At 43.6% G+C, this 21,141-nt stretch overlaps 1 long non-coding RNA gene across 1 annotated transcript in view; it reads right to left on the reverse strand.

The window, feature by feature from the left end:
* The window catches only part of LOC134293051 (uncharacterized), a 295,247-nt gene that overhangs the window by 59,776 nt on the left and 214,330 nt on the right, over window positions 1-21,141 (reverse strand). The window contains exon 5 of the long non-coding RNA XR_010000110.1: window positions 3,253-3,388. This is a non-coding gene — a long non-coding RNA (uncharacterized LOC134293051). The remainder of the gene's footprint in view (window positions 1-3,252; window positions 3,389-21,141) is intronic.

A 21,141-nucleotide genomic window follows, 5' to 3' on the forward strand; every position in this document is an offset into this window, starting at 1 on the left:
CTTTCCAGGATGAAGCGGAACCATTGGTGAGCACCCTTTGGGTTCGATCACTTAACCAATTACAGATCCACCTAATAGTAGCATTTTGCCATGCAGGAAGACATAATGCAAGAATTTCAAACAGATGTCTGTTTTTTAAAAAAACCAACAAAGGAGACTCCACCATACTCCAAAGCAGCCATGTATTCCACTTTCGAACAGCTCTGACCATCAGGAGATTCTTCGAAATTTTTAGAGTGAGTGAAAGCTGAAACAATCAGAAGCAGGAACCCTGTGGAAGCCTTGCTTGTTGGAAAGCAGAAGCATCGTCCTCTTTGTGTCCAATAACCGAACTGACCTCCTTTGCATGGACCTCTGCTGGCTCTTAAGGTGGACGGAGGTGGGTCCAGGCCAGGAAATGTTATCTTATTATGCAGACATAACAAAGCAGCTTTCTATCTATGTTTCTATCTATGTTTATATAACAGAAAAGTTGATTGTCCATGGATAGTCTGAAAAGATCTCCGGACTCTCCCATGTCTTTCTTGTACCAGAATTGCTTACTGTCTAACTTTGAGTTGGGATGGGTCTTCTGTTTGGGCAAAGAAACCTTTTGTTGAGACAGTTATGCCTGGCTCATACTGTGTAGTTCGACTCCGGAGCCTCCCTCCCCGTGAGCGATGCGCCTTCGGTCGTACCGGCCCCTGTGACGGATTGTAGGAAGAGTTCAATGACTGTTCTGCTCTAGCCCACAGTGTCTGAACAAACCGCTCTTGTCATTAGGTTGGAAATGTAATCTCTGTACAAAGAAGAGGGAAAGAGAGAGAGAGAGAAAGAGAGAGGGAGAGGGAGAGGCCATGGTAGACTTAACAGAGCCCCCTGTTCACGTTATGGGAATTTAATGCACCTGGTAGAAACTAAATGCAAGCCATCAGTTTTTATCGGTGGAGCGCGGGTGATGAACAGATCCAGCAAAACATTAACAAACCTTCTTTCAACAACCACACCACACTCACACAAAATCTGCTCAGCTCAAAGCTCTTCAAACTGAGCCGGACCAAACCTCCCCCTCACCTCGCTTTTGTTCTTACGTTTTATGCTCCCAATAGATATGGGCACAGTATCGTAGTTATAGATTCATCACCTGGACTTATGAATCCGTAACCGATCTGTAGGCATTAAGGCTATGGTAGTCTTACTGTTAACTCACATAAATGCAATCCCAGTCCATTTTAAGAGCCAGCCACCAGATCAAGGGAAAGGAGGGCAATTTAGCTTGGAGAATATTTCCCCTGGGAAGCCACTGCCCTCAGGTAAGCGAGGCTCTAACAATTAGAAGCAGGATCCCAGTTGCAAGTCTGGAGTGCAAAGAGGAGGCTTACAGCAAGTGAAGCCATGACAATCAGAAGCAGGATCCCAATTGCAAATCAGACTGGAGTGCAAGGAGGAAGCTTACAGCAAGTGAAGCTGTGACAATCAGAAGCAGGATCCCAATTGCAAGTCTGACTGGAGTGCAAGGAGGAGGCTTACAGCAAGTGAAGCTGTGACAATCAGAAGCAGGATCCCAACTGCAAATTAGACTGGAGTGCAAGGAGGAGGAAGCTTACAGCAAGTGAAGCCATGACAATCAGAAGCAGGATCCCCATTGCAAGTCTGACTGGAGTGCAAGGAGGAGGAAGCTTACAGCAAGTGAAGCCATGACAATCAGAAGCAGAATCCCAATTGCAAGTCTGACTGGAGTGCAAGGAGGAGGCTTACAGCAAGTGAAGCTGTGATAATCAGAAGCAGGATCCTTGTACTGCAACAGGAAGCAGAACAGACACCTTTCTAGTCCTGCAGCCTGTTAAAGTGGTCTTGAGCGTATTGGGCTAGGAGATGTTAGTTAAGAAAAATCTAACATAGGATACCATCGATTATCTTTGACGTCAGGTTTGTATGCATATTATATGCACACGCACAATGCACATGTGGGAATATATGTGACCAGGCATCTGGCTAGGAATGCCGACGCCATTTATTAATTATATCCTATTTGCAGAAGGTTTCATTTACCCACTTCCAACCAAATGTTAAATCCTTGTGCTGCTGAACTGCTGAGCTGAAGGCTGGCAGTTTGAATCCGCGAGATGGGGTGAGCTCCCACTGTTAGACCTAGCTCCTGCCAATCTAGCAATTCGAAAACATGCAAATATGGGTAGATAAATAGGTCCCGCTTCAGCAGGAAAAGGCAAAAAGACGCTCCAAGCAGTCATGCCTTCAGAACTGGAAATGAAAGGAGAAGCATTTGTATTTGTCTGTATATGCGTGTCTCATTGTAGCAAAGCACTGAATGTTTGTGTGTGTTTATTTACTATAATCCACTCGGGGTCCTTTGGGGAGAATATAAATAAAGTATTATTATTATTATTATTATTATTATTATTATTATTATTATTATTTGTATTATCATTTTCTAGCTCTTTCAGTACGAATGTGTGGTATTCTTGGGCCTTCATTTCACTAGGGTTTGTATATCCTGTGAAGTCTGGAAAAGATGAATATATTTGGAAATGGCACATAAAGAATATGAAACTGGTTGAGCCTTCCTCTCTCTTTTTCACTGCTTTCTTTTCCATAGTGGAGGTTATATAATTAAATGAAGAAGAAAAAAATGTACATTTTTTTTTTTGCTTTTCGCCCACATAGTACCTTCCCCAATTCGGAAAACATAGTAATAATTATAGTTTTCCCATGGGCACGACCAGCCTGTTTCGCTTAATTGCTTTCACCCAATATATAATGAGCAGCAGAAGAAAAGCAAGGGCCAAATTGAGGGCAAGAGAAGACATGTTGGAGAGTGTATGCTTGAGTGTTTTGGAGGTCAAATGGCATCAGAACTAATGTTGTATGTGGGCCTTGAAGCCCACCAAGCAAAGCCAAGGGCAAAATAGTGACCGTAGGTAGGCAAAGTCAGCTTCAGAATGGCAGCCTGAAGTAGGGAGCCAATTTCTTCCCCTTGAGAGCCATCAAATGTAAATCCACATCTTTTGCAGGACTTAGAGGCCGTGACAGTGTTAACAGGGGCTGTTTCATTGATCTGAGCCAGAGCAAGAATGATCCACATCCATAAAAACGTGCAAATGAGGAGGTCAAACTGTACCTTCTTTCCAGGACAACGAACAATTCGGTACAGACAGTGATCCATACAGAAAATTCTGTTTTCTTTGCAACGCTGCCATGTACAAAATTCACACAGAATGTGTCCAAAACAGAAAAAGATTCTCATCAACTTACGCTTCTTCACATTCGAGAAATACTTTGTTTGTCCAGTTCTAATGCATCTATAAGATGGTCATCTGTTCACACTGCTTGCCGGTTCCATCATCGTCTTCTCTCCATTAGTCTTTGATATCTCCGAAATTACAGCTGTCTGTTGGGGAATTTAAACTGGGGTAAGAATCTTTTACGCTTTTCGCTTCTGCTCGCTGCCACCCCCCTCCCAGAAGCAATATTGCTCCACCACTTCATTTGCTCCAGCCTTGTATGTAACCGGCATCAAAACAACCTACCATTAGAACCAAACGACACTGTACTTGAGGAATGTATGCAGCATCTCTCGCTGACTTCTCCCTCCTCTTTCTCCGATCAAGTATAAAAATAGCTTCATTTTTGCAACCGCCTCTTTATCTGCTATTGCAGTGGTCACATACAGAGATTGGATTCCACTTCCCTGATCATCCGTGCATGCTTAAGATACGTTCTGCCCTTACCGGTGAAAATGTCGGCTCACAAAGCTTCGAAAAGCTACTTTTGTTTGGGAGGGGAGCTGACGGACAGGCGGACGGACTACACTCCCCTCACTTGCTGCAGAGGGGGGAATTGCGGTCCAAAATATCATAAATTGTCAACCTTTCCCAAACTCAGTCTATGGGGTTGCCTATTCCAAATCTCAGGTGCACCACCTCGGGGTGGTGCAACAGGCTAAACCATCGAACTATTGAATCTGGCAGTTTGAAGCCGCGGGTCGGGGTGAGCTCCCACTGTTAGCCTTAGCTGTCAAATCTAGCAGTTCGAAAATATGCAAACATGAGTAGAGCAATAGGTACTGCTTTGGCGGTAAAAGGCCAACACAATTTCAGCCTGCATCAATAACAGTGCAGTGCTTGGAGCAAGGGAAGAATAGTCCCACTCTCTTCTGCTTTGGACAGATCCCACCTGGAATAATACTGTGCCTAGTCTTGGGCACCATAATTCAAGAAGGAAGTGTCCAAAGAACGGCAACCAAAAATTGTCATAGGTCCAGAAGCCCAATGACTAAGGAAACTGGGAACTTTTGGTGTGCAAAATGGCACATAATCCGTTCTGTTTTCATTCTGTTTTTGGGTCCCGTCCCATCCCGTCCCTCTGTTCTGTTTTCAGGAAGGTTCTTCCTGAAAGGGAAATGGAACTCAGGGCTCCGAATTACGAATCTCCCAGAATCTTACCAAAAATAAAATGGGGGCACGTGAAATTCAAAACGAAAACTGAACCAAAACTGAACGGATTCGCACACCCCTAAAGCCGTTAAGCTTGGAGAAGAGAAGGTGACATGGGGACATGTTTACATTAATTGAAAGCGTGCCATATCGAAGAAGGAGCCAGCTTGTTTTCTGCTGTTTCAGAGACAAGGATAATAATAATAATAATAATAATAAGAAGAAGAAGAAGAAGAAGAAGAAGAAGAAGAAGAAGAAAATCACACAGACAGACTACAATCAGAGGCACAACTATGTGGCCCAAATGATTCATTGGAACTTATGCCTCAAGTACCACCTCCCAGCAGCAAAGAACTGGTGGGATCACAAACCTGCAAAAGTATTGGAAAATGAGCACGCAAAGATACTGTGGGACTTCCTAATCAAGACTGACAAAGTTCTGGAACACAACACACCAGACATCACAGTTGTGGGAAAGAAAAAGGTTTGGATCATTGATGTCGCCATACCAGGTGACAGTCGCATTGACGAAAAACAACAGGAAAAACTCAGCCGCTATCAGGACCTCAAGACTGAACTTCAAAGACTCTGACAGAAACCAGTGCAGGTGGTCCCGGTGGTGATCGGCACATTGGGTGCTGTGCCAAAAGATCTCAGCCGGCATTTGGAAACAATAGACATTGATAAAATTACGATCTGCCAACTGCAAAAGGCCACCCTGCTGGGATCTGAGCGCATCATCCGAAAATACATCACACAGTCCTAGACACTTGGGAAGTGTTCAACTTGTGATTTTGTGATACAAAATCCAGCATATCTATCTTGTTTGCTGTGTCATCATAAAATAATAATAATAATAATAATAATAATAATAATAATAATAATAATAATAATAACACATCACACAGTCCTAGACACTTGGGAAGTGTTCGACTTGTGATTTTGTGATACGAAATCCAGCATATCTATCTTGTTTGCGGTGTCATAATAATAATAATAATAATAATAATAATAATAATAATAATAATAATACATCACACAGTCCTAGACGCTTGGGAAGTGTTCGACTTGTGATTTTGTGATACGAAATCCAGCATATCTATCTTGTTTGCTGTGTCATACAACGTTGTTGTGTCAATAATAATAATAATAATAATAATAATAATAATAATAATACATCACACAGTCCTAGACACTTGGGAAGTGTTCGACTTGTGATTTTGTGAAACGAAATCCAGCATATCTTGTTTGCTGTGTCATAATATAATAATAATAATAATAATAATTTGATTCTTATATCCCACCTCCATCTCCCCGTGGGGACTTGGGGCGGCTAACAAATGTAGATCAAAAAGTACAATAACATCAGGAACTGAACAAAAAGTGCCAATGAAAATTTAAAAATACACAAATAAAATGACAATGATTAGAGCAAATAGATTCAAATAAACATAAGGAAGAATTTCCTGACAGTCCGAGCAGTGTGACAGTGGAATGCAGATGCTTCAGAGTGTAGGGAGGTTTTTAAACAAGGGTTGGATGGCCATCTAGCAGGAATGCTTTGATTGGGCATTCCTGTGTGGTAGAATGGGGTTGGACTAGATGGGCTTTAGAGTTCCATCCAATTCTAGGAATGTAAGAGTCTGATTCTGCTTCTCCGTTTCCCTGTCCTTTTGTGTGGTATCTAATTCAAGACGTCACCCTAGAGCTAGAACAAGGAGAGTAGCGATGGGCGACCCAGAGGCCTCATATGTTTGCAGTAAATGAGCTATGCGCCATATTGGTGATAGGCAGCAGAGCACGAGAGAGAGAGAATTTGTTTCCAGAATTGGGATTTATGGGTGGTTATTTTGGATGTACTCCAGGATCGAGTCAGATTGGAAGCGGGCCTTGGTTCTGAATCCGGCCTCCCCACTCCTTCCCCTGAGCTCCTTTTCACAATGATTATCATTGCGGTGGAGAAACTTAATGACCCATACCGCAAAGATTTTGCACTTAAGCAAAAAATACTTAACAAGCCACGGCCTGAGCCACAGGGAAAGCTATTTCCCCCAGGTTGGTCATTTGCATTAAAGTTCATTTTGCTTTCCTCGCTGTATATTGCTTATTCACGGGATTCGGGGGAAAGCGAACAACCACCCCCTTTTTTTAATGCAGGGCATCTTTCCATGCTATCCGTATCCCATTCCCATTGATTTCCAAGAGACCCCACATACCTGATCTGGCAAGGACACAAATCCCCTGCCATCCCACTTTTTCAGCTGCTTTAAAAATGTCCCAGTTTCTCTTTGTTCCTTCCTCTCTTGCCCTCAACTTTCTTCAGTTGTGGAAAACTGAGTTCTAAGTGCAAAAGAAGTTGGCACTCAATTAAATCAGGAGTAAAGAGAGGAGGGTTTCCCCTGACATTCTGCTTGCTGTGAGCTGAATGCTCAACTATAAGTATCCTGTTTCTTTTTTTGGATCCTCTGCTGTATTTTGGAAGTTTTCCCTAACGTTAAGTTTACAGTGTAGTACAGGTTGAGCTTGCGGACCAAAAGGTCCCAGGTTCAAATCCCGGGAGCGGAATGAGCACCTGCTGTTAGCCCCAGCTCCTGCCAGCCTAGCAGTTCGAAAACATGCCAATGTGAGTAGATCAATAGGTACCACTCCGGCGGGAAGGTAACAGCGCTCCATGCAGTCATGCCGGATACATGACCTGGACAACGCCGGCTCTTCAGTTTAGAAATGGAGATGAGCACCAACCCCCAGAGTCAGTCACGACTGGACTTAACGTCAGGGGAAACCTTTACCTTTTAAAGAGAGGAGGAGAAGAAGCAGAGTTTTGAAGAGCAGAACTGAAAAACAATGGATTTCCGCCCAACAAATGCCACTGTACATCTTAGTGTGTATTGAGCTCTCTTCTTTTGTGTGTCAGGAAAGATGTAGTGCTTGGAGATTTCCCCCCCTCTTTTAAATCCTAGGAAAGATGGAGTTATAGAGTAGTTCTGACCCAGTTCTTGACTATTATGTAGTTATTATTTTTGTAAATAAACCTTTTGTAACTTTAAAGATTGAATATTATAATATTATATTGTATATGGATGTAATATTAATAATATTATTTTGTAATACAATATAATACTGGGTTGTTGTATGTATTCTGGGCTGTATGGCCATGTTCCAGAAGTATTCTCTCCTGACGTTTCGCCCACATCTATGGCAGGCATCCTGAGAGGTTGTGAGGCATGGAGAAACTAGGTAAACTTTGCCATAGATGTGGGCGAAACGTCAGGAGAGAATACTTCTGGAACACGGCCATACAGCCCGGAATACATACAACAACCCTGTGATCCCGGCCATGAAAGCCTTCGACAACACAATATAATACTAATAATACAATATAATAATATTGATTATATATTATATATTACATGTAATATTATTAATAATATTACAATATATAGATATAGAACAATATGGTAATTTATTGCCAGTATTGTGCTATGCTGATAATATAATATTGTTTGTAAATTTAATTTGTAAGCTGCTCTGAGTCCCCTTCGGGGTGAGAAGGGCGGGATATAAATGTATCAAATAAATAAATAAAATAAATAAACTCTGCATCTTTGCCTCCTAAGCTCTACATTCATTTCTGGCCACAACACTTCACGTTCTGCTTGCTGTGAGCTGAATGCTCAACTATAAGTATCCTGTTTGTTTGTTTGCATCCTCTGCTATATTTTGGAAGTTTTCCCTAACGTTAAGTTTACAGTGTAGTACAGGTTGAGACCCAGACATCCAAAACGCTCCGAAATCATCCACCTGGATGACTGAGACAGTGATAACTTTGTTTTTCGATGGAAACAACACACATTTAAAAATATTGTGCGTAAAATGACCGTTAAGCTCGGGGTCTCAAGTATAAATGAAATGTCCCATCTCCTGCATTGGAATATGGAGGTATTGCCAAAAAATCGGAAATGTTTCTGATCTCAAGTGTTTTGGATAAGGGACGCTCAACCAGGAGCTGCTTTGTTTTGAAAGGCATCTTGTAATTGAATAGCCCGAGGTTTACGCATAAACCCGAGATGAGTGCGTAGACATCAATCATTTTCCTTCCTTCCCTTCCTTTAGAGAGAAGTCTGCCCCATCTAGACCTTAGGACGAATCTTAAGCAAACATGGCCTCTTGCATCCCTTCCAAACAGGCCATTGGGAGGCAAGAGGGTTGCCGAGCTCAGAAGAGAACGTGCCGACGGCAGCCCCCCACCCGCCCCCTTTTCCACGAGCGTCAGCCATTTTAGATTTCTGCATCTATTTCCCTCGGCATTGCTGCAGATACTTTGGAGGGAAGTCCCCAGCTAAAACTCACATTTGCATTTAAATGGAGATTCTTTTTTTTTTAAATGAGCAAGTCACCAGGGAGAAGGAGACTATTAGTTTCGTCCCCCTTGCGCTTTTTTTTTTTTTGCCGCATGTGTTTGGATTTTTCTCACACCCCGAGAGGATCCGGGGCGGGCGTCAATTTAGATGCTGAGAGGGACCAGAACCGAACGAAACAAACAACTCGGGGGGGGGGGGAGAGGGAGAACAACCATCTTCCTGGAAGCCGCAAACAAAGGAAAGCTCGGTCAGACACCCTTTGTGACCGTATAAACCGTGGCCACGTACCACGACAGAGATTGGTAACAAGAGCCGCACGCACACCAATGGAGTCGGCCTCCCTTTGAAATTGACGATGGCTCCTTTGCCGAAATTGGTGTCGGTTTGATAGAGCCGCGCGGTGACAGTCTTCGCCTCCCGTTCCCTTTTCGGTGGCGTGACCCTTCTCCGCTGATTGGGGGCAAACGTGTGCAAAGGTAAATCTATCCCGGCATGCACATCAGACAATCTCATTTTCATCACCGGGATGCTGGGCGAGGAGAACACCGCCGAGACAGGAATCTTTTCAAATGATAATCGGCAGGCCGGGCCTCTTCCGCTTGGACTCTTCTCCCCCGTTTGTTTATTTGAATTTCACCTCTTGCTGTCCTTGGATGGAAATTCCCAACATCTTTCTCCACTCAGTCTATTCTTCCTGTTCATCACAATTTTTTCCCCGACTGCACGAGTAAAAGGTGGAGCTTTCGTTGTCATTATTTTGTCCATCGACATCCCCCCCACTCCCCTAAAAAAGTTTTCTAAGGTCGATCTACTCCGATTTTAGTTTCCAAATCTGGAAAAGGTACAAATGGCATGGCTACTCACTCTTCAAAAGTTAAACTTTTCCAAAATGCTTAGGACCAGAATTGTTCCGTGTTTAGGGTTACAGTAGAGTCGCGCTTATCCAATGTAAATGGGCCAGCAGAACATTAGATAAGCGAATATTATATTATTTATTTTTATTTACAGCATTTATATTCCGCCCTTCTCACCCCGAAGGGGACTCAGGGCGGATCACATTACACATATAGGCAAACATTCAATGTGTTGTCGAAGGCTTTCATGGCCGGGATCACAGGGTTGTTGTATGTCTTTCGGGCTGTGTGGCCATGTTCCAGAAGTATTCTCTCCTGACGTTTCGCCCACATCTATGGCCTGCCATAGATGTGGGCGAAACGTCAGGAGAGAATACTTCTGGAACATGGCCACACAGCCCGAAAGACATACAACAACCCCAAACATTCAATGCCTTTAACATAGAACAAAGACAAGGCAAACATAGGCTCCGAGCGGGCCTCGAACTCATGACCTCCTGGTCAGAGTGATTCATTGCAGCTGGTTGCAACTGGCTGCTCTCCAGCCTGCGTCACAGCCCGGGATAATATATGTTGGATAATAAGGAGAGATTGATGAAAAGCCTATTAAACACCAAATTAGGTTATGATTTTACAAATTAAGCACCAAAACATCACGTTATACAACAAATTTGGCAGAAAAAGTAATTCAATACGCAGTAATGCTATGTAGTAATGACTGTGTTTACAAATTTAGCACCAAAATATCACAATGTATTGAAAACATTGACTACAAAAATGCGTTGGATAATCCAGAATGTTGGCTAGGTGAGTGTTGGATAAGTGAGTCTCTACTGTATTTCAGAATATTTGCACACGCATCATGAGAGTCTTGGAGATGGGATCCACGCCTGAGCAAATTGGGAGTCGAAAGGTGTGCCCATGTCTCTTAATCTTGCTTTGGTGAAAAACAAGGTGAACTCTTGTTAGGATTTTCAGTGTTAAGGGAAACTACCTAACAATACAGCAGAGCATCCAAAATATGCAAAAACAGGATACTTATAGTTGAGCATTCAGCTCACAGCAAGCAGAACTTGAAGTGGCGATGTGGCTGTAAAGCATTTAGAGCTTTGCAAAATATGCAAAAACAGGATATTTATAGTTGAGCATTCAGCTCACAGCAAGCAGAGCTTGAAGTGCGATGTGGCTGTAAAGCATTTAGAGCTTTGCAAAATATGCACAAACTGGATACTTATAGTTGAGCATTCAGTTCACAGCAAGCTGAGCTTGAAGTGCGATGTGGCTGTAAAGCATTTAGAGCTTTGCAAAATATGCAAAAACAGGATACTTATAGTTAAGCATTCAGCTCACAGCAAGCAGAGTGTGAAGTGCCATGTGGCTGTAAACAATTTAGAGCTTAGGAGGCAAACAAGCAGAGTTCTGTCTTTAAAAATACAAAAGGTTTATTTACCAAAGTAATACATTTCTTAATAATAAAGACCAGAGTCCTAGCTACTCGATACTCCATCTCTTCTAGGGTTCAAAGAGAGGGAAAAATCTCAAATCACTACATCTCTTTTGACACACAAGCAGAGAGAGAGAGAGATCTCAATATACATAGCACACACCAAGATTGAAAAGACAGAAAGTCAAAGACAAAAGGCATGCACCTCAGAGTATCCATTCTACACAACCAATCCGGATGAGAGCAGAAACAGGGAGGAGAGAAGAAATAAATACATTCCAGGAGTCAGGGGGGAAGAGATTTTCTTCAGCCTATTCTAAAGCTAGACTGAAAGGTCCCAGCTTCAAATCCTGGGAGCCGAGTGAGCGCCCGCTGTTGCTCCAGCTTCTGCCAACCTAGCAGTTCGAAAACATGCCAATGTGAGTAGATCAATAGGTACTGCTCCAGCAGGAAGGTAATGGCGCTCCATGCAGTCATGCCAATGGCCACATGACCTTGGAGGTGTCTATGGACAACGCCGGCTCTTCGGCTTAGAAATGGAGATGAGCATCAACCCCCAGAGTCAGACATGACTGGACTTAACGTCAGGGGAAACCTTTACCTTTATTCTAAAGCTAACTACTTCTCATTGAGGACTGCAGACTTGGGCAGTGTGGGGTTGAATTCCAAAATTATTCAGCACCAAAATTGTTCTGTATTTTGGGTTATTTGGGAATATTTGCACAAGTATGAAATGTCTTGGAAATGGGACCCAAGCTTGAGCAAATTGGGAGAGTCGGAAAGTGTGCCCATGTCCTTTAATCTTGCTTTGGTGAAAAACCGGGTGAAATCCATCGTCGCAAGTGTACGTTGCTGTTACTAAAATGGAAGGATGGCAAATTTTGGCTCAGCTGACCCTCAATTTGAAGCGAATCGGAAAAGCAAAGGAAGGTGTGAAAATTAAATCTCCTGACCGATTAGACCCACGATGGGCTCATAATTCCTCCAGGAGCCTCTCTTTCCTGATACCAAGTGACATGGCGATTGTATATGTAACAGGACGATGCAGTGATGAGTTTGTCAGTTCCGCCTAGCGTGATTCTCCCCCCGACCCCACCTTCCCAAAGAGAAGAGAGGAACAAAATCGAAGGAGAAAAGGTCGGAAGGGCCGGTCCTCTTCCCTCCTCTTCCGAAATCGCACCTTTCCCTCCGAAGGAAATCAGAAACGACAGTTCTGCATGCCGCTTGGGGATCGGCGCGAACCCGGAGTGACATCCGAATGGAAAGCTCGTTAGAATGGCGAAGAGATGGCAACGCACTGTACGCGGGAATAATGAATTTCAAAGGTGCCGGATCCCGGTTATTGTTACTGGCATCTGCTGCCATTAAAGTGACAGTGACAAGTTCTTCTATTAGACGTGGGGAGGGAGCAGATCGTCTTCATCCCCTCCCCTCCATGCTTTCTGTGATGGACATACACAAAGAACCATAGCATCATAGATCAAGGGCCATCCAGTTCAACCACATACCATATTTATTTATCGTGTCGGAAGCAAATTGATAATACGGCTATAATGTATTTTAAAACCACAAACAAAGTAAAAAAACTTGGCATTATGCTACATTTCCTTTGACCAGAATATGACCACTTGGTGTCACTGTGAGGAGGTCCTCCATGGTGCATGTGGCAGGGCTCAGACCGCATTGGAGTAAGTGGTCTGTGGTTTGCTCTTCTCCACACTCGCATGTCGTGGACTCCACTTTGTAGACCCATTTCCTAAGACTGGCTCTGCATCTCGTGCTGCCAGAACGCAGTCTATTCAGCGACTTCCAAGTCACTCCGTCTTTTGTGTGCCCAGGGGGGAGTTTCTTATCCGGTCTCAGCCACTGATTGAGGTTCCGGGTTTTAGCCTGCCACTTTTGGACTCTCACTTGCTGAGGTGTTCCTGCAAGTGTCTCTGTGGATCTTAGGATCTTGATTTAAGGCATTGGCATGCAGGCTGATATCTGAACAGAGGATGGGCCGGAGATGTCAATGCCTTGGCCCTTTCATTGCTGGCTACCACTTCCCAGCGGATATCTGGTGGTGCAATACCAGCTAAATTGTATAAGGTCTCCAGCGATGTAAGGTGTAGACATCCTTTGATAATGCAGCATGTCTCATTAAGAGCCACATCCACTGTTTTAACGTGGTGAGATGAATTCCACACTGGGCATGTGTACTCAGCAGCAGAGTAGCCAAGCGCAAGAGTAGATGTCTTTATTGTACCTGGTTGTGATCCCCAGGTTGTGCCAGTCAGCTTTCGTATGATATTATTTCTAGCACCCACTTTTTGCTTGATATTCGAGCAGTGCTTCTTATAAGTCAGAGCAGGGTCCAGAATGACTCCCAGGTATTTCGTTGTGCTGCATGCTCCAGTGGGATTCCTTCTGAGGTGATCCTCTGAACTCAACACGCCTGTGTTTTAGATGGATTAGGAATCAACTGGTTTTCCCTGTAATAGGCAGTAAGAGCACCTAAAGCTTCAGAGAGCTTCTGTTCAGCCATTTCAAAGCTCCTCCTTGAGGGTGATGGCACGATTGTCAGCATAAATGAAACTCTCTGTCCCTTCTGCCAGTGGCTGGTCAATTGAAGAAGAACCTTTTATTGATTAGCCCTTAGGCCATATCAAAGTACCAAGCCAAACAACCAGGCTCGAAAAGACCTGGTTACATTCTGTACAAATATTAAATAAAACACTTGTAACCATACAATAAATAAATATAATAAAACTGGGTGTGTACATCATATGTCATTGTCACCCCTACAGTTTACCCCTATCAGCCCCACATATGTGTATCTCAATCGTATTGTTTTACTCAAGTACAGAGCCGTTTTATATGTTATTTTTGGATCTTGACCGCACATAAAGTACGTTGTTCTGATGTGCGATTCCCAGTGCATTGTCCGTTTGATATATGGACCAAGAAACAAATCTCTCACCTTCTGATACAATTTACAGTCAAATAATATATGTGCTAAATCCTCAATATCAGGAGCTCCACAGATACAGAATCGTTCGTTATAAGGGATGTTGTTGAATCTCCCATATCTAACCATTGTATCAAACTGATCGAATCTAGCTCAAGTAAATACCTCCCTAAAGTGTTTTGGCATTTCGATTTTGGTCAATTGTTTAAATGTTGAACATTGATGGAGCAAGCATACTCCCCGGAAGCAGGCCATTCTTCTGTTCGCCATCTGCTTCTCTGACTCTGGAACTCAACAATGAAGCTCCTGTCTGTGTAAATGTAAATAATTTGTGTAGACCCCATACCATGCAGAAAATACAACCGAGGCACTCCTGAAAGATGGCCGAGTCGACCTCCAAAGAAGGAAATGCAAAACCATAGATAAACCTGTTAAACGAAAGCCTTCTGCTCCAAGAATACTATAAAGATGTGTTGTAGGACCTAGAAAATGTCTAGAAATCACATATTTTCTCAAACATGGATAAAAGCAACCATGCATACCGCAGATAAATAGGTCATGCTGTATATCTAGTCCTTCCTCTGAGTTCTCTGGCTGTGAAAAAAGAAGACGGTATTTACAAAATGCAGCCAGCACACATCCATTTAGGCTTCTTGAGGATGAGAATACAGTCGGGAAGATAATGGGGCGTGAGCCACTGGCTAATTAAATTCAGTTAATATCCATCCCTGCTGAATATTTGTTTATTAATGCTACTGTGTGCAAATGATGTGGCTGGAAGGAGGTGGGCTCTTCCCAGAAGATTTTTGTATTAAAAATATATATCTTTGCATAGTATGGCCATTTTGTTCTTACACGGTACAAATTTCTGGAGGTTGCTCTTCCCTCAACAGTAACCAGTCCAAGCATACTCTATGCCCATAAGAAGAGGAGAATTTTTGTCTGCCGGCATGGACAGAGCCAGCGTTCCACGTTCACAGATTTTCCTTGAGGCCGAACAGTCGTGCTGTTTCTCAAACTCTACGACTGAGAAATCCAGCGTGCCCTTCCAGACAGACTCGTGACCTCCCGCAGTCCTCCCCAGAAGCACATCCCACCTCCTTAAACAAGAGCATAAAGGCAGGATCATTGAACACAGCTTAGTTATGCCTCAGCGCCTAGGAGATCTTGAGGACACGTTTTGCAAAGCCATTTGCCAGCGAGAGCATTGCTGCTCAGAACAGAAGCTTGGGAACTTCTTGAGCAGTGCACACTTGACATCTTTGGTCTTCAAAGGATCGAGGGCAAAATTCTGTATGCATGTCTCTCCCAACAATTTCTAAATCCCACTCCAACTTTTCTGCATATTTACAATATCGATTCGTATGCACGAATATAACAAATTCGATACGATTTACGAGGAGTAACAATTTTTTTGCACACCCCTACTGTTTACCAAAAAGCTGGCATCAACGAATGTCCAGACTCGCCTGTTCCCATTTCCACCTGTGAGCAATCTCGAGCATGAAAGGCATCCACTTCTTGATCGATAGGTGAAAAAAATCCTCAGTATTAATGCCTTACATCTATTTTGTCTCTTTGGCGTCAGAGTTCCCTATTGGATCTTACTATAGTTCCTTAGATTTCACATCCAGTTCTGGGCCTCACTCTTCAAGAAGAATACAGATGAGCTAGAACGTGTCCAGAGAAGGGCAACCAAGATGGTCAACATTCTGGAAAACACACAAGAACATACACACCACACAAAACAACAAATCCTGGAAACCAAGATTTGTGGAAATGATCGAGGGGTCCAGCTAGGTTTTGCTCGGAGAGAAGAAGGCTATTGAAGGGACCATAAGCCAGAAAATAGTAAACTTTTGCTTATGTAGCTTTGCGTCTGCATATGCCCCTCCCTTCCTGTGAGCTGGTGCCTTTCTCCAAAAAGTTCCAAGAAGAGAAGAAAGCTCAGAGTAAACAAGTTACGTCATTGGTATCACTCGTGCCAAAGTAGGTGTGGAAGGTGAGGAAGACCCTCAGCCATTGGTCAATTTTAGATAAGCCAAAGGTATATATTATTTGTTAACTGTGCACATGGGGGAGCCATTTCCATGATACAGCCTTTGGGGTATGTACGGCTGTTTGCCTTATCATTAGCTGTGATAACAATAAAAGGCTTGTTTTATTGCTCTCTTGGAATTCTCTCTTTTACTTCCCCTCCGGGCCAGTCTCCAACACTATGAGTTGGATTGATAGCTCTCTTTAAATATCTGAAGGGACGTCATGGAGAAGATGAAACCATCTTGTTATCTTCTGCTCCAGAGACTTGAACGTAACCCAATGCATTCTACAAGAGGACATATTTCATCTAAATATTTGGAAGAACTTCTTTGTTACATGAACTCCTTGAGAGTGGAATGGACCACGTTGGAAAGTGGTGGACTTTCCTTCATTGTTGTTCCCCCATTTCTAGCGGAGGATTGGACTACACGGCCTCTGAAGTTCCCTCCTAATGCTATGGTTTTGTACGGGTGAATTTACTTACTAGGTATAAGAGGAAGGTCATCCAGACTAAGTGATGGCCTTTCCAAAGAGACATGTCGCTCCAAGGCACCTCTATTGGTCCAGGAGTACAAGACTGGGAGAAATGTGTGCCTCCGTCTACTTTTTGATCTACTCAACTGATAGGAGACAGGAAAGAGTTAAGCTGCCTCCCCCGCCTCCCCCATCTCTAAATGGCTGAACTCCTGCATGTTGTAGTTTTTGACCGCAAATCATCTTTAATAGCAGACATCACGGGACGACTCATTACGTTAAACTATTTTTCATGCTATCTCCTGTAATATCCTTTAATCCAATGCGTTTCAAATCACCTCGGGCTAAAATAAGAGACATAGCAGCGTAATAGCCTAGTGTATTAGTGGGTTAATTGCCCTGTTGTGCTCTCTGCTAAGAGATCTATGGAATGAGCTTCACATTAATTGACAATTGCGGGACACGTTTAACTCCTTGGGTGACGGCCGGGTCCTGAGCTGATCGGGTGAGGAGGGATCAACCAACTTCCACCCCATAGAATCCCCATCATCTATAGGGCTGCATTTGTCTATTTGTCCTCAAAGTCCATACCATGCTGGCTGTCACGTTCGTTTCATAATACCCATATTGAAGAAGGAGTTGCTATTATGTCTTGTAGGGGAGATGGAACTGGGATGGACTGATGCACAATGGTCCCGTTGTGTACAAATACAACTAAGGTGTGCCTATCTTCACTGGGACACTCATAGTAGTGTCCTGTTTTATATATTTGCACTCACTCACAAAGTTTCCTAGTACCTCTGCTACATAACTAAGTATTGATTGAAAAGTAATGTCTCCACCTTCGTTACTTGGGTTTGGATGGGAATATTTTAATAAATCAAACGCAGAAATAATCCTTAGAATGTGCTCTTTAACTGCCTCTATGCACTTTTTCACATAATTACCAGACAATTGGGTACATTTCTGCCAACAACGAACACGTTTTCTGAAGCCGTCACAGAAGAAGTTGACACTCTGTTTCCACACCCAGTGTCTCACAGTTCTCTCAACGTCCTCATCAGAAGCATAATGGTGTCCCCACAGATCTTCTTTCATTATTGGGAAGAGATGGATTCTCTGATGAATCTCCTTAGGGGTGACACCTTCTGCGGTCAAGAATTCAATGACTGCACATTGCTTAAGTCGCATTGACTGACCGTCTGTGCAGGGTCCATATTTTGCATTTTAACAACACAACTGTTCAATGCTAAGGCTTCCCGCCAAATGGAACTGTAGCAAAGGGTCTACTGAACAAGCCAGGACCTGCCGCAGACCAGGACTGCCATCTGTTGGGGAATTACGAAGGTGGAAGCATTACTTTTCATTCAACCCTCGTATGTAGGAGTCAGTGTAGTGTAGTGGTTTGAGTGTTGGTCTATGATGCTGGTGATCAGGACTCGAACCCCTGCTTGGCCATGGAAACCCGCTGGGTGACCTTGGACAAGCCATGCTTTCTTGGCTTCAAAAGCAAGCTGAACAAACTTGGTCAAAGAACCCTGTGAGATGTTCACCACCATAGGCCAGAAATGACTTGAAGGCACACAACAACCCCGTGATAGAGGATTTCCAACCTTTGGAAGCTGATGAGATTTCTGGAAAGTCAGGAGATGGACCAGACTGAAGTCTACACTTGGCTCCTCTGATCAAACCTAGACCTGGGAAATGGTAACCTATTTGCAACCCAGAAACTCTGCTCTCCCATTGGGTTGGGAAACAGTACTGCCCAAAATATGGACTTTGGGTGACTCTCGTTCACCGTTGTCTTCTGCATTTACTTGATTTGGAAAGGCCCTCTCTTGAACGTCTCCCAACCCTCCTTCCGTGGATTCCTCGGTTCTGAATAATTCTAGAAAACGTTGCACATGTCGCCGGCTCCCCCTCCCCGCCTTGGATGTATTTCTCTCGTTATTTATTGGAGCACTAAATGGATTAGTTCTGTAATCTATCAAGCCCTTTCATTACGTTTTTAAGACTGTCGTGTTATGAAGTACGGCGCGGCATCAAAATTAAGCTCGGATTGCGATCTTTTATAGATATCAAAATTATGGGCTGAACTCCCTCCCAATTCCATGTTGTTAACCGAGCGAGATGACAAACTTGAGGCAGGGACGTCGCAAGCGGGGCATCTACTATCATCACTCAGGCCGTTAAGGATAAGTCACCATTTTATTTCAGTTCATTTTTAATCGTTTGAAAAAGGTAAGAGACCCCCAGAATCCATATCCCCTATATCAGGGGTCCTCAAACTGTTTAAGTGGAGGGCCGATTCACTGTCACACAGACTGTTGTGGGGCTGGAATATGATGAAATAGTCCAAAATTAGGATTGTTGTTGCTGTGTGCCTTCAAGTCATGTCAGACTTAGGTGAACCCTAAGTCTAAAGTTTAGGACAGGGGCCAGATCAATGACCTTGGAGGGCCATAGTTTGGGGACCCCTGATCTAGACGACCTCATAAGATTATAGGTAAGCAAAGAGACCTCCAAAGACCATCTAGATGGTCTCATAAGACCATAGGTAAGGAAAGAGACCCTCAAAGGACATCTAAATGATCTCATCAGGCCATCAGAAGGCCATAGATAAGGAAAGGGACCCTCAAAGGCCATCTAGATGGTCTTATAGGACCATAGGTAAGCAAAGAGACCTCCAAAGACCATCTAGATGGTCTCATAAGACCGTAAGTAAGGAAAGAGACCCTCAAAGGACATCTAAATGATCTCATCAGGCCATCGGAAGACCATAGATAAGGAAAGGGACCCCCAAAGGCCATCTAGATGGTCTTATAGGACCATAGGTAAGCAAAGAGACCTCCAAAGACCAGAGAGACTTAGGTCAACCTTAAGTCTAAAGTTGTGGACAGGGGCCAGGTAAAAATCCAGCCCGCGGGCCTTAGTTTGAGGACCTGTGCCCTATATTCTTAACATTTTCCCCATATTCTTTTGCAATGAGTTGTATCCTGTCATGATAAGTCATGATAAGTGAGTTAGGACTTTTGGAGTCCAGGATTTGAATCTCCACCTGGATAGGAAAACCCGCTAGATGACCTTGGGCAAGTCACACTCTCACAGCCTCGGAGAAAAGCAAAGGCAATCTGCTCTGAATAAATCCTTTCAAGAAACCCTCATGATAAGTTCTCCTTAGGGTTGCCGTCGGTTGGAGATGACCCGAAGGCACACAATGACAACAAGGGATTATATTATTATGCAGTATTATATTGATGTATTGCTATATTCTATTCTATTCTATTACTAGCTTGGGTGTTGCTAAGGTTATTTGAAAAAGTCAGTGTTTTCTTTGTACGAAATGCATAAAGTTGTGAGCGAACTACAACTTCCACCATGCCAGGTTAACCCCAAGTACTTAACGTTTGTTATGTTGGGCAAGTTTGCTCTGGATGCATCATGGGTGAGGTTGAGTGTGCTCTCTGGCTAGGGTAAACTACAACTCCCACTATGGTGAGCAGGAGTCCCCAGTGGTGCAGTGTGTTAAACCCTTGTCCCGGCAGGACTGATGACTTGAAGGTTGGGTTGCTGACCTGAAGGTTGCTGGTTCGAATCTAACCTAGGGAGAGAGTGAGTGAGCTCCCTCTATCAGCTCCAGCTCCATGCGGGAACATGAAAGAAGGCTCCAGCAAGGATGTTAAAACCATCCTAATATCCGGGCAACATCCTTGCAGACGGCCAATTCTCTTACACCAGATGCGACTTGCAGTTTTTCAAGTCACTCCCAACACTAAAAAACCCTATGGTGAGTCAGTCCCCTGAAACCTCACTAAAAGACATGCGAAGATCTTGCAAAGTTTGCAAGGTCGCCCAAATTCAATGCGAAGAGCCAAGCCTAATGTGTTTGTGTGTGTCTGGATACACTTGTCTGTATGTTTTCGGATGTGTTTATTCCCTGTCGGACGTCTCCGCGTATCGTGGCGCTGCATCTGCAAACGTTGGCGGCCAACCACCTGTTCCCTGCCCTCTCCTATCATCTCCGAAGTGGCTGCTGCGAAGATTGGCAGTTGCCCGACTCCCTCTAGGTTACTTCAATTAATCTGTTTAATATGTTACAGACGGCTATTCTGCAAATGGCCGCAGAGGCTGTAAAACCTTGACATGACAGCCGGCTGGGGTTGGGAAGGGATTCTCTTCTCTTCTGCCAAACCACTGATTTACACGGACGGCTGGAATACTGAGGGCGAATCTGGGATTATGTCGGTGTTTGAAAGGGAATTCCGAGACAGCGATTGGCAAAGTGGGGCCCTGGGGCTATATATTCATCTCCGCTATCTTTACATAATCTTCGAGGATCCCATGTTTTGACAGAAAGAGTCACAATTTGTCCTCTGCCTTCCTAGTTTTCAGCAACTTTTTAAATGTCCTGGTTTCTCTCTCCTCTTCTCCCACTTGCCTGCAAGGCTACAATCTCCTTTTTACTTGGAGTTTTGCTTCCTTAAAGCTGTTTCTACTTTCTACTCTAGAGGAAAGGCAGACTTCTCTCTCTCTCTCTCTTTTTTTTTTTTGCTGGGATTACTATTATCTAGATCAACAATGGGCA

The sequence above is a fragment of the Anolis carolinensis genome, unplaced genomic scaffold (genome assembly GCF_035594765.1).
Source record: "Anolis carolinensis isolate JA03-04 unplaced genomic scaffold, rAnoCar3.1.pri scaffold_7, whole genome shotgun sequence".
Classification (NCBI taxonomy): Eukaryota; Metazoa; Chordata; class Lepidosauria; order Squamata; family Dactyloidae; genus Anolis; species Anolis carolinensis.